Source organism: Pipra filicauda, unplaced genomic scaffold, assembly GCF_003945595.2.
Source record: "Pipra filicauda isolate LSUMZ 115617 unplaced genomic scaffold, ASM394559v2 scaffold73_size2923735_pilon, whole genome shotgun sequence".
NCBI lineage: Eukaryota > Metazoa > Chordata > Aves > Passeriformes > Pipridae > Pipra > Pipra filicauda.
Genome location: NW_024104909.1, coordinates 2,453,096 through 2,468,070, shown reverse-complemented (window position 1 = coordinate 2,468,070; position 14,975 = coordinate 2,453,096). Strand labels below are relative to the sequence as shown.

The 14,975-nt window shown below is 38.2% G+C and overlaps 1 protein-coding gene across 33 annotated transcripts in view; it reads right to left on the bottom strand.

Annotated features, from left to right (window-relative positions):
* RBFOX1 (RNA binding fox-1 homolog 1) overlaps nt 1-14,975 on the bottom strand; it is a 1,156,483-nt gene that overhangs the window by 128,724 nt on the left and 1,012,784 nt on the right. The gene's annotated exons all lie outside the window — the stretch shown is intronic.

Sequence of the window (14,975 nt, the reverse complement as noted above, 5' to 3'; positions counted from 1 at the left end):
AGTGCTTTGCTCATACCAAAAAGTAATTATTCTAGGGAAGGAAATGTACACAACAATCTTTAAGACCTTATATGAAAGATGTCCAAAACACAACATTGCATGAGACAGCAATAGAGGCCATTAGTCCAGGGACTATCCCAACCTCAGGGCCAATTTACAAGATAAAATTATCCCTCTAAATATCGAGTAATGCAAAAATGTATATTTAAGTAAAAAATTAGCTTTTAAACTACTCTGTTATTCTCCCAACAAAGCATGTACAAGCACAGGACTAATGCAGGGATTTTGTTTATTTGTACTCATCAGTCCTTGATTTCCTAATTTCAAAATAGGTTGAATAGGATGAATAAAAGACAATCTTTTTCACTTTATGTGTAAGGACATTTCCAGCCAATTTCGACTAATTCAGACATCAGTTCTCTGACCTGAACTGGTCCTAAACTCAAGAGCTTTTAAAAAATTGCACAGGATTAAGTCTTGATAGATTTCAGGCTTAGTAGAGAAAATTAAATTTTCTTGTGTAAAAGGTGTTCAGTGTGTCCTAAAAACTTAAAACTTTCTACCAGCAATCAAACCCTCCCTAATTCTAGTCTCATCTTTGCTACTGGAGGCCTTGAGCAAGTAGTTTGTGTTGCTTGATTTAAACATCTTTAAAATTAAAACAGCAGCATTTTCTGACTTCACAGGGTTAAGTGACTTTTGTTTCTATATATCTACAATGTTTCTATATATCTACAATCCAAGGTTAATGCTGCACTGAAACTGGCCCTGTTAAACTTCTGTGGAGGTTAAAAACTCTTGTAAATGTGTACTTCTATCATCTTATATTAAAATGCTAAAGTTCATTTCTTATTTCTTTTACCTACTATGTTCAGTGTTAAAAAAAAAAAATGAAGAGGAAGCAAAACCCAGCAATGACTGGATTACACCAGAGACATTCATTAAATGTTAAAGAAGTATTTTTAAAACTTGTGGAGGAGGCAGTCGACCTTATTTTAATCAGCTGTTTCAGGAAGGACTTCAGCAAGTGGCAGGAATGAACAAAAGCATATCTGAATTCTGCCTGTATAAGCATTTTCCCTGTGCTGGCTTTGAAACACAGGAGCTGGTTACTGCTGGTCCTTAAGCTATTCCTTCATGTCAGATGCTAAACATGGCATTAGAGTCAGCAGCTGTTAAAAAAGAACAATAATGGCAACAAAGGGACCAAGGGCTAATGTCCAGGTGCATTTGATCTAAAGGTTTTTGTACTACGTGGAGTCCTAAACCAGATGTTGCCGAGACCCCCACTGTTCTTCATTAACCTTGACAGCAGGTCCACGAGGACCCTAATTAATATTCAAAGCATCCACACTTAGTGCTAATTACAGTTAATATTTAATTAAGAGGGTTGAACTTTTATATTATTTTTTACCAGCAACTCCAAACTTTTTAGACTTGTAATAAAATGGCAAATTGCACTGGTAATTCAATCACCTTCACCGTGCTGAGACTCTTCTGCCTCTTTCATTAGACTTGTTCAGCTGAGGTCTGACTCATTTATTTATAACTGAGACCTCATTAATAAGTAAACAATGAAGGGTCAGGGATTTATTTGTCTATTTTTTTTTTAGTAACTTGTACATACTCTAGGATTTACAACCTTGCCATTAAATAAACCAACCCCACCATGCTTAGAGCAGAAAACTGGCACACAAGATTATCAGGGCAGTCATTGCATGTTCAATAAATTGTTTGGAGGATGGGGACATTAAAGAAATTAAACTTTTGCATGTTACTGTAGGCCCTAAGTTTAAAATGGTAGCAACAATAAACCTGAGATCTCTTAAAATCAGTGACTACTGAAACCTTTCCTAGCCTTTAAAATTAGTCTGAATTTATTATTCACAATTAATTCAGACACAGTATTACAATATAGTATAAAAGCATGTTTGTATAAACCTGCTCTTTAGTACTTACTTGGGTAAAAATAGTCAAAGGATATTTTTTAGAATATGAATTTATATCAAGAATAATGCAGTGTCAACTATCAGGCATTTATATGTACATGTGGTTGATGGAAAGTCCAGACTAGTCAGATACACTTGAATCGAATTTAAAGAACTAAAAATTCTTTAAATAGAATCACCTAAAATTTCACTTTATTACACTCTTTAAAATATAGTGAAATAAAATGAATAAGAAGAAATAATACTTCTAATGCATTAAGTTGAAAATATGAAATGGCCCTAAAAGCAACAGGAAATATTGACCCTAAATTAGCCTATGAACTCAGGTATTAGAGTAATTTCAAAGCCGTGTGTGACACTACACAGACCTTGCTTAATACCACCTAGACATGAGAGGCTAACCAGAAGTTGTCCCTTCAGACTCAGTTCCAAGTACCTTTAAGATTAAATGACTCCTTAATGCTCATTTTGTTCATGGCTTTTTTAAAAAAAGTGGTTGTTGGCAACAGCAAGAAGAACAAAGGATAGCAGACAGTCAGGCTCTGCTAAATGTTCTGGCCTGAGTCTTAATGAAAACCACATTTCAACTGAAAACTATGCTTTACGTGGCAGTGTTTAAAATCAAATTTATTGCCTTCTGGTTAAACGTTGAACTCTAAAGAACCAAAACAAAAAAAAGGATTCCAGCGATGTAGGTAAGTGAAGGCTCTCCTATCCCATCTATATTACTACATATGAAAAAAAGCTTCAAATTTAAACTGCTCCTAGTATCTCAGATCTCAACATGCCTTTTCAGCATCTTCTGCTCTGAAAGGATTTCATAATTAGGAAACGCATGAAAAGTGTCAAAACATAATAAAGCAAGCTTGTTTTGTTTGTACACAAAAGAGAGAGCCCAGAAAACATTACTTATGCAGCTTTCCTTTTTCAAAAGCACATTTGCAGCATAAAAACGTATTCAATGAAAACCTTTCTGCCTGCCTGCATTTTAAAGTCGAACTGGCAGTTTATTGTTTGTTTTACCCTATTTTCCGTTTGGTGCATTTTGTTTCTCTGGCAAGAGGTACTTCACATTTCGAGAAAGCCTCCTGTACTGTAGTTAAATGAGCCAAACTGCATCGTATCCTCGGGGCAGGGAAACAAAGAAGAAAAATGCAACACTACTCTGCAAATCTGCTGGTTGTAAGAATGGCTCAGTTCCATATTTCAAGCCCAGCAGAGACATGATCCCCACTGTAGCTTGCCCTCCTTCAGACTTCAGCAACAGAACGTGTATTAGAAGTTCTTGCATGCAGTGGTGCAGCTGGCTATAAGAAATGCCCTGACTTGACTAAAACCAAGAGCTTCAAGTGAAAATAAAAGTGCAAATACCTGCTGTACCATCCTGCTCCCTTTATTCTCCATAAACTTGGCAGCTGCTCTAGTCCCAGGCCATGCAGCATGTGCCCAAAGCCAGCATCAGTTACGGGGCGTGTGAGCGATGCAGTGTGTGCACGAGTGGGGATGGCTGGGGTGGTGAAGGAGGGGGAGCCAATGCAGGGTTTGCTGACCTCCCTCTCAACATCTGACTGCTCCCAAAACCTGATCCAGATGGGACTCCTTCAGTTTGCAGGGCCTCGCCCCATCAATCACAGCAGGCCACTCCTCTGTCTCCTGCTACTAGTTATGGAGTGCACCACTGAGCAGATGATTACACACAGAAGAAGAAAAAACCCAGCTTGACTACATTAATAGCTGTTCAAAAAAACACTGGAAATGCTACTATGCAAGTTGCTGGAAGATGAACATTTTTGTTTTAAAACATTTTTGTATTCAAAGTTAAAAAACACCTTAAACTTCCATAGCTTTGGCTTTGGGATAGCTACAATGTGCAGTAACACGTGTGCATTTCCAGGGGATTAATTCCTCCTCCATGTGGCAGAGTTAATATCAATAAGATTTCTATTTTAAAATTGCTGAATGCCACGAGTAAACTGCCGATATTGAACTGGCCTGTTTTAGATTAAATGTACTTTATCCTTCCATTCAAATGAAATATTCTTTCCTTTTTTGTTTCATTTCATGACATCCCTCTTGCTTAGCAGGGGAAATATTTCAGAAATGCATCCAAGGTTTAGTTCTGCAAGGCACTTTAAGCAACTTAATGCTTCACTGTTAAAGGAACTTTCCTAGATGCTCTGGAGATTGTCTCAAAATGATTAAACTTCTAAGTAAACCACATAATAAAGAAAAAAAAAAAGAAAAGGAAAAAACAACCAGAAAGATACAGACAACCCTAAAGAATAAACACTTTTAGCCACACTGTCACTGACAGCCTACATCAAGATTCAGAAACAGGGCACACACATAACAGGAATTATTCTAACAAACTTTTCAATTCATAGGGGTGGGCAGAGCAACAAACAGGCCTCAATTCATCATTAAACTTATATTCCAACCAAAATATATTGAAAGGCTTTAAAGTGGCAGTATAATTCTCCCAGATTTGTTGCTGGCAGTCCCCAATTAATGATAATAAAAGCAGCCACTTCAGATTTTTCAGAAGGAATCAGACATGCAACCACACTGGACTGATAATCACAACTGACTGACTCTGCAAGCTTTCTCTGTTGTAGCTTAATTATCTGACCAGGCCACTTGACTCACATCATTTGCTCCTGCAATCACACAAAATGAATTCTCCAGCCACATCTCTTTTTTGGAAGGTTCAGTACAAAGCCAAATTCAGTTTTCATTTTAAAAAACAATCTCGTTCCAAAAGAAGGGTGTCCTCAAAAGCAAAAAAGATAATGCAGAGTAACTTTTTTCAGAGAGCACAGGGGAAAAGGGTAACAGTGAGTAAGCAAAAGAGAATTTCTTTACTACCTTAGCAAGCAAGTACCACCTCTTTACTCCTATTATAGACTAAAACTTACTTTTAGCCTTTTTTACAAATATTTTATTCCAGTAAAAGTCTGTGCTCTTGCTACTGCTACGTATGTGTTTGACAAAGTTCAATTTGTGTCAGTGCCTGAAGTATGGAACAGAGTAGCAGCTGAAACATCCCAACAGCCTGCAAAGAACATTTTCTTACAGGCAAAAAACAACTTGCTGAAAACTAAGTCTTAGTCTGAAATCCTTCCTGAATTCAAGGCCACATAGTCCTATGGACATACTGAAACACAGGGAGAAAGCACTCCCTCCAACACCTTCATTCTTTCCAGCTGTCACTGTTGAAACTTTCTCCTGCTTTTATGATGCTGTGATTTATTACCATAGTTTTCCTTGTCATCCACAGCAATTCCTCCTCCTGCTATGGTACAAATGGACATGAGTCTGTCACACTGGTTTGCTTTACTTCCACATTAACACCTAAATCTTTCTCTTAAGTTTTAAATTTTTCTGCCTGTCCCTCACTTTCTCCAATTCTTACCCTTAAGTATTTTATACAGATTTTTTCAACTGCAGCTCAACCTTGTATTACAACAACCAACATTTTCCCTTTTTTAAAATACATGGAAGAAAATTTACATCACATTTTGAAAACACAACTCTCCAAAACAGCCTTAAGACTCATATAGCAAGAGACTCTGAAGCACTCAGCAGGTGCATCTGCAATCCATTTTCACAATGTCTGAATTGATTCTTAAAACATTGCAAAAGAAAAGTAAAAAAGGACCTTCTCATTTCCAACAAGTCGCTATAGGAAAGTAAACCTCATTTCTTTTACACCTTTACTGGAGCATACTGAAGAAGAGGATTCAGCAATCCTTGTACCCAAATAGCATGGGAGGGGGAAAGAAAAGGATTGGATTGTCAACATAAAAGGTGCATAAAAAGTTGTCTGGAGTGCTGGCCTTTAAAGAGGGTAGCAGTCAACATTTACAGGTCTAACAGTCAGTCAGCCATGAGATGCCAGCCCTTGGGCATCAAGACCAGGTCAAAAACTGCTGAACATCTTCATAGAAGAGGTGTCAGAATGCAAATTCACACACAGCAGAGAACAGGGAGAGCAGTTACAGGGCTCTTGAGAAGCCAGAGGAGTTGGCTGACAAGAATCTGGTCAAGGTCCTGCTCTTGGGACAGAATAACCTCACACACTGGTACAAGCTGTGGACTGCCTGGCCAGAGAGCAGACCTGCAGAAAAGGATCTGTGAGTCCTGGTGAACTGTGAGTTGGGCACAAACCACTGCTCTGCCTTCGAGGCAGCAGAGGCAAAACTGCTCAGTGGCTGCATTAGCAAAAGGAGAGTCAGTGAGGTGAGGAGAGAGCTCATTCCTCCCTGCACAGCACTTGTGAGACAGCATCTGGAACACCACGTCCAGTCTGGAGTCCCCCAGGGCAGGAGATGGGTTTGAGAGTTCAGTGGTGGGTTGCCAGGACAGCTGGAGGGCTGGAGCACATGACAGGAGCAGAGGCTGAGGGAGCTGGTTTAGCACTGCCTGCAGGAGAAAGGGCTAACAGACAACCTAATTGCATCTTCTCCCACTTAACCCACGATCACAGAGACAGAACTTAGAGGGACAGAGTAAAAGAACAAGGAGAAACGGTCAAAAGTTGCCGAAAGCTAAATTCTGGTTGGGTCTAAAGAATAAAATAATGAATATGGGTGAAGTTAAGCACAGGAACACACTGCTCAGAGAGGTTATGGCCTCTTGGAGATTTTCAAACCAGAATTCAAAAAGCCCCTTAGCAACCTAATCTGTATATTTATCCCTGATTTAAAAGGGATGTTGGGATTAGATGGGTTCTGAAGTTCCCTTTCAACCTAAATTATTTTACGATTCCATGTGGTTTCAACAGTAGCAGAATAGCTTCGAAATGGATTTTATACTTTTGTCCTATTCGATGACTTTCCTCACACAGGATTTACTGACAAGGAACAGACTAACTACAACTTCTAGTCTGCTTTCAGTCCTCAAGAAAAAATGTCTCAGTTCTTTGAGATGTATTTGCAATGCTTTCTTAGAAAAAATATGTTTACACTTGTTTATTCCATGACCAGAGTAGCGTGGCAATTGCTACAATGCAGGTAAGGCCAGAATAGCTTCTCAAACAATACAATTTAATATTGTGAACTATGACATATCTTAATTTTCTGCCAAATATCTCCATTCTCATCATATGTAGAGGAACACTGCCTTACATCTCCACAGAAAGGAATATTCTTCTCTACCTTCCGAATGACCTCTAAAACAATAACTACAGGCAGGGAAGCTTTCTATTTTTATCCACAATTTTTCTACTGAAATAAAATTTATTGCAAATATTAATTTATTGAAAGCCTTTGCCACTTCCTAAAGCTGAATTGCAGCAAAGCTAAAATGTCAATTTTCTTATTTTTCTAGTAAAGTGGTTGAAAAGGCCATTTTTCTTTTCACTGCAATATTGATTGAAGATATGGGATACACCAACTCAGGTGACCAATCATGCTTTGCAGCAAGGTTGTGTCTGGTCTAAACACAACCCTGCACTGTGCTTTGTAAGCCTTTCTTCTGGATTACACTGCAACAGTTCCTACCTTGTAACACACACAAGCACAAATATCTCCATAATTTGAGTCCAAAAACTTCTCTAAATGCCACCTTACTTGTAAAGGATTGAATTCTTTAAAGAATTAAAGTCTGCAGAGGGAATTGAATAGCAATCAAATCCAGCTGCAGGTGTGTGGTTTTTGATAGATCAGTTCTAGAAACCTGATAAATTCTTTTAACATACCTAAAATAATTAATTTCAAATTTGTTGTAAGTAGAATTTAACATGTCAGTTGCAATTTAGTACAAAAAAACCCAACAATTTCTCAGGAGATTGGGACTGGATACAGCTCTGTTTTTTTACAAGTGTCTACATGGGGTAATTTATTCTAGTTGAGATTAATAGCTACATCAAGTTATTCCCAATTTAGAGATGCTGCCTCATCCCAAGTACATTAAATTAACTGCCTTTTCAGTTGGTTTCTTAATGGACATACCATAAAATACAGCAATGCATTTACTGGATTTGTCAGCCAGAGAAAGAGGTGAATCTACAGCCACGTGCTGACAAAACCTCCTTGAAGGCCATTTTTTCAGAGAAATCAGATCACAGTGTCATGGGTTCCTAAGTAGTGATTTTTGTGTACAAACAAATGATGATATATATACAAAACAAACACAAGGCAGTATGAGTGAAGGGTGTCACAAGTATTACAGACAGAGAACCAAGAACACAGAACTGTAGGCAGGCAGTGTTTTGACTGTTTAGTCTAACAGACCTTCGTGTGCTTCTCAAAAGCACCACTGAAGCGGCCACAACAACGTGCAGCTTGCCCTGAGTATCCAGATTTGGAGTAAAATAAGGTTGCAGGGACAGAGTGGGCAATGTTACCCCCCAAGACTGAAGGGCAGCAGCAGGTACTTGAGTTTGAACTGCCATGCCATCTCTTGAACCGAACACTTTGAGTGACCTCTTTCAACCAGGGACACAATCTTTCACTGATGAGCTTTGACGGAGCCTCAGAAGAGAAAAGGGACATTTCCTTTCATAATCCCTCGTGCTGAATCATTTCCTGAGGCAGCACCACAATAACCACCATTCATCTGTCATTTGTGAAACAGGCCCAAGTTTCAGTGTCACAATGGGAGGATCATTACTTGACTCACCTGAAATAAAACAAGGAACACAGTCAGCTAGAGAGGGAAATGACAATGCAGTGCCAAAAGCTGCCTTGAGCAGCAAAGCTGACTGGAGATCACACCTTATAGCTCAGCTATTTGGACACAGGGCTGCTGTCAGAGCCTGTGCACTGGAACAAACCAGGTTAAAGCAACAATCGCTGCAAAACTGTCCCAAATGAACCAACAGGAGCTGTTCTGTTTGGTTTTACTCTGCTTAGCCAGGTAAAAGTTTGATTAACGTGGTAAACCTCATAAAGACAATGACATGACTGGGAATTTGGAGGAAGACCAGGAAAATAATCAGCAGAGTTACAAAACTGGGCTTCAGGAAAAGAGACTTGGGTATAACCAGACAAATATTATGAACCCCTGAGGTCCACCCAGGAAAGGAAACTGTCCAAGGTAGCTGCCTGATTGAGATGTTGATTAAAGAGGACTTCAGCATGCAGGAACAAACCATTCATACTCAGCAGGCCTGCAGGGCTTTGCAGAAAGCTTCTCAATGAAGAAAGATACAAAATATGAGCATATAAGCCATGGAGTCAAGGCTTGGCAACAGAAAAAGAACTTAGAAGTACTGCTAAGATACTTGAGGAAAAAAAAAACTGGAAGGATTTTTTTGTCCAGCCTAGCTAGAACTATGACTAATGAAGACATTAAGGGTGACAGCAAAGGATTTTTGCAGGAAAAAAAATATAAATATAAAGAATCTAGACATTAACTATTTAACCAGAATGCCCATTTCCAGTCTCTGTTTCATTTTAAGATTTCCATCACTTTGTTATTTGGGACGGAACACAGATGACCCGAGCTGTAATGACCAGCTAACACAGCAGTGCCATCTTGTTTAATGCCAGCTAAAGCACCACTCGTTTTTTGGCACCGAGATTAAATGACAGAACACGATCACTGATGTTATTTACTTCTAAGATTAAAATGACAATCAAAATATCATTGGGCACAAGGAACAGACAGATTGGCTTCCTGCCTCCGCTACACTTTGCTGGGCTTGTTTGTCACCGAGATCATTTGCATAGTTCAGTGGATGTTTATGTTAAGATGCTGTTATAGCATTAACAAGTAACTGTTTACCCAACAATGTTTGTCATTAGCAACCTAAGCCACGGTTCTGAAGAAGAGTAAAGATCTTCTCAACAAGGAGACAAAAAAGGTGATAAGATGTGCCTCTGCAAAGCAAAATATACTTCTGCACACTGCTGAATGTCACAACTGCCCAAAAACAACCCAGAATCTATTAACAGAGTGTTACAATGAATCTCCAGTTATGAAGAAAACTGACAAAATCCTTTAATGGTTCCTATAGCAAAGACTTTCACTGGCTATACTGACAGCTAAGTTCTACTTGGCTAAGTCTCTAAAAAGCTTCTGTTACTGTAGAAAGAATGGCCAATTTGCCCTTGTGTTTTCATTTCCACATCTGTAGATGCTCTCAAATCTGCAAAACTATATTGCCTCTCCCTGCACATTTTCTTTGGAGATTTATTTTTTTTTACTGGCCCTTCTTCACAAGACTGAACATATTTATATGGTAGTAAATCTTGCTGCAAAGCTGGCCTCTGCCTGTGCCATAGGTGCTTAACTCTGGTAGGTTTAAAAACCATTACTCTGAACAACATATTATTTTAAAATAATATAGATTGCAGGGCTGGATGAATATTACCTTTCTTAGTTTACAGTTTTATTTTGTGTCTCTGTTTCTAAGGAAGAGAGAGGTGGTGGAAGGAAGGGTATTTCAGAAACAGAAACTGCACTGAGAAAAACTTTGGCATATTGACCAGAAACATATGGCTAATTTACAGCAACCCCATCCAACAGCATTTGTGCTTATACTGTTTAGAACCACGGATCCAAACTCTAGAATTAGCAAAAATATATAGAGTATTTTGGGAGAGAAGAGTTATATCCATGTGAACCAGCTGTCTTTTACAGTAGAACATTAGATTAAATAAGAAAGCAAAAAATATTGAAATAGTTTTGTATTTGCTGAGTGCACACCCAGTGAGATGGAGAACACAGCAAATGCCTTTGCATTTGAGCTGCAGAATAAATTCAGATTAGATATTGCCACACAGAAATTGATAGCTAGTAGGTATTCAATCAGAAAAGTGGTTTTCTTTTAAATATTACAATCACATGGTATAGTACATCACTTGTGTCAAGTTAAATTTAATCACATCACCATGCTTAAAGGAGAAAAACTGAATACCTACTCATATAGCCATGCCAAGAGGGATTATATGAGACTTTATGAAGTCTTTTCCTTTTATTTAATATTCTGATATCTATATAGAACAATTTTGATATGTATTCTACCCTCAAACTAATCTATTCCATTGTCATTGTAATGCACAGCCTGAACTCATAGTTACAGTACCATGTCCTGGCAATTACTTCTGTTCTTCCCAAGTCGGCCTGTGGAAAAGGAAAGACATTTTCCTTGGAATAGCAATGGGTATAACGAGTGTTGCTAATTTTCCTGTGAGTAAAGCAACACCATCTGCTTTTAAATATATTAAGAGCACGTTTAAAAGGAAACAATAATTTATGTGCTCGCTAATGCCTGCTGAGTTTTGTCAGATTTAGAATCAATCAGGCGTGTGAAGGACTGTGCTTTGGAAAAGGTGGTTGAGCAATGCAATACACAATCTTGGCAGGATTTTACTGAAATAATTTTCTCTAAATATGTTTACTGGCTCATCTGAACAAGAAAGAAAAATGCTCACTATATAACCCACCAGAAATGAACTAGTTTTCAGCTGCCAGAGACTAAATACAACAAAACCTTTGAAACATGAATTTAATTCTGGAAAAGTAATCACACCTGTGAAGTGACATGTATGTCAAGCATGCACTTAGGCAGACTCAATCCACCTCAGAAGACATGAAAATTGTATGCATAGAATTCAGGATCCAAAAGAGGGACCTAAAAGGCTCATGTCTGCCTCTCCAAATGTACTGGGTCTATTTGGCTAAGCCTTTTAGTGAATTCTCCTCTCTTCTCATTCAGATCCTGATTTCCTTTTCTCAATCACTTAAACCCTTGCCCTACTCTGTCTTTTTCATATCCTCCTTTTTTATTACTTCTCTGCAACCTCTTTCTACGCCTACCCACAAAAATCTGATTCTCCCCTTAAATATTTATTGCCACAATTGAGAGTACAGTAGACGTAAAATGTTATCTGATGGACATGCTAACACAGTAAGTCTGCCTAAATTACTGAATGAAAAGCAATGGATGACCTTCTTCTATATATCTTAACTATCATGCAAAATAACACATGCAATTGTGAACTATTGTAAGCAGAAATCAGGCTACAGGACTAGTCCAATGTAGAGAATTTTTTCATCTGCTCCCATTTATTCCAGATACCATTATAGCAAATAGATCCAGATTTGAAAGATGAAAATATATTTTGAAAACTGACACAACCACCATTTGTTGGTGTGGATGAAGGGGTTAAGTCTATGAACAGCCTTGTGTGGACAACCACAAAGGGCTCACTGCTCCTTGGCTGGCTTCATGTAGGAACAAAAATGTTCCTAAATGGATTCTTAAATTCTGCAATGATTTCCACTACTAAAGAATAGCGTGAGGGGGAAACAACCACAACAAATCAGTTAATTTCAATTAAAAAAAAAAAGGGAAAAAGTAGATTCAAATCCTGCAATAAAGAGGTCTGCAGTGATAACTGCAATCAAGAAAGACTCAAATTTAGTGTCACACACATGATATCAAACTAAGAACCAAATTCAATAGAGAGCTGTGAAGCCTAGTAAATTGATCTGAAAATATTTTTTGCTAATAAGAATTACGAAAATAAAATGTTCAAATTATTATTTTCACTTCATTTTAGTAACACAGATTGAACACCAGTCAACCAACCTGAACTCAAGACCTCTCACATGCTTCAGAAGCAAATTATGACATAAAATATTTCCAGTTAAAGAGAGAATATGACATTAATTCAAATATAAGGAGTGCACATTACAAAACCCTCTAGTGCTCTAAGCAAAAGAGTGAGAGCGAGAGTGAAGTTACCCTGAACTTAAATCCTGGTTTCTCCCTTTCTTGGGCTTTAACAATTTAACACATTTTGCTTCCATTTCTTACATACACAAATCAGAAAATTAAAAGCATAATTTGCTGCCAGAATTTGTTATCTAATATCTACCATTCTGTGAACCTGAAAGAGCAACAGCATTGCACCATTTTGGTCAAAATAATAGTTAAAAATAAATAAATTAGCAAACTACTCCACACCCTGCACTGACCCACATAGCCCAGATAATGGGGGTTCCCTTAGGTGAAAAGAGTTTTTTTAACAGAATTACACAAAGCAAAAAGGCCAAGTAGTTTAAAACTAAAGCAGAGCACCTAACAGTGTGTGTAGACAATGAAACTTTCTCATGCAAAAAACTCCACATCATAACTGTAACTTGCAGGTCCTCAAATTCTATTATTTGTCTGAAAGTTCTGAAAATTATCTCAGGGGTTTTTTTCAGAACAATCTCAGGCAAGTTTTATTTAAAAATCACTTGTGGTTCATCTACAAATAACACACAATTTTGGAATATAAATTACTTCAGAATTAGGAAAAAGTAATTAAAACAGCCCTAAAAAACCCTCTACAACTGCATTTGCCAGGTATTTGCCATTAGTCAGTTGTATATTACCTGCAATCTAGAAAAAGAAAAACAAACATAGAATTCAGATGAAAACTAGCTTTTACCTGTGCCTTCAGGAAGCAGAAAAAAAAATTATCTGCCATAAATATAAAAATAATCAAAGTGGGTGAAAATACTCAAAAGTATCACTATTTCGTACTTCCAGTCGACTCAATCCAGTGTACATGGTTAACTAAATTCAAAACAGATCTCTGAAAACCAGTAGTAGAAGAGAGACCGATATTCACAAATAATTATCTTGAACTAAACTCTTCTTTCCTGCATGAAACTTCTGCTTCCCAGGAATCCTTATTGTGCAGGATCATCTCTGAGAACCAAACGGCCTCTCTACAGAAACAGCGACGTTGTCTCGGCCACCACGGAAGCAAAGAGGAATTTTAGATGTTTTCAAGAAACTAACCAGGAAAAGCAGACACAGAGAGCTTGGTCTCCAACACAGAAGTCCTTTCCCCTGAACTACAGCTCACCAGGATTAGAAGTCTAGGAGAATCCAAACTTTTACATTCAAATATAATCCAAACTCTTTGCGGGTTGCTGCAAACGGCAAAGCACTGGCAGCCCTTGGCAGCAACAGGGCAATTTGCACGGGCTCTGCACAAGGGGCATCTCACTTTTAGGAGATAACCATGTTCCAGGAAGATACCCTGCTGAACAGATTTTTTTCGTTTCGCATACCAGTGCTTTTGCTTTGCAGAAATTGTTACATCTCCTTAACTCTAAGCCACTGAATTGAGCAAGAACAGTGCAGCAGAAGCAGAGTTACGGTGCTGTGGGTCTGATCTAGTTACTGAGACACCGTGTTAGATTAAATTTTGGGATGTGTGCTGTTTTTATGAATATACTGTACTTTGCAGTCAGGTGATCATCAAGGAAGCGACAATGCCGAACATGTCACCATCTGCAAGGTCAGAGGAAACTTGGAAGCTCCTTACATGCATCACCACTGTCAGCAGGTTTGGCTTTTTGGACCCCAAAAATGGTTCAGCATATGCAGCCCGGTTCTCCACTGAATCACACAAAGCCTGGGCACATAATATATTTTTTCTGTCTCAACTGGAGGATTTTGAGCCTCCAGTCAGAGCTTCTGAAAACACCACAGTCATTCTTGCAATGATCTGTCTCTGGGTACTCCTTCCATTTAACAGCAGACTTCTGGAAAAACAAGACAATGATGCAGGAATATCCTCTTACCACTAATCAGGAAAAACTGCAATAATCACTCTATTTGCAAGAATCATTCATTTTGACAATTTATTTTCAAATGTGAGCCTAGACAACTGGATTTGAAGAAGTCTGAACTTGTAAACACAGAAAACCAAATACCCTTGGCTTGCTTAAAAACACACATTCACTCACAAGAAGAAAGACTGCAAAGGAATAAATACTTGACCTGAGAGATTAGCAGTGACTGGAAAATAAAAACCTGCCTAAAATCTCAGCAGAAGGGATGGTGACCCTTTGGGTTATACAAGTGCACACATAAGGCTATTATTTTACATAGATTGAAAATATTTCTTCCCTTATGTTTAGGTTCAATAATACTTAGATCTAAAACCAGGAAGGCTGATAGAGAGTTCCAATCACTAAAGAGAGAGGAGAGAAATGATAAGTAGAAAGTGGCAGTCAGACCAACCCTACCCCTGAAGTGGTAAGATTATCTACTCTATATAACAAATTAGTTCT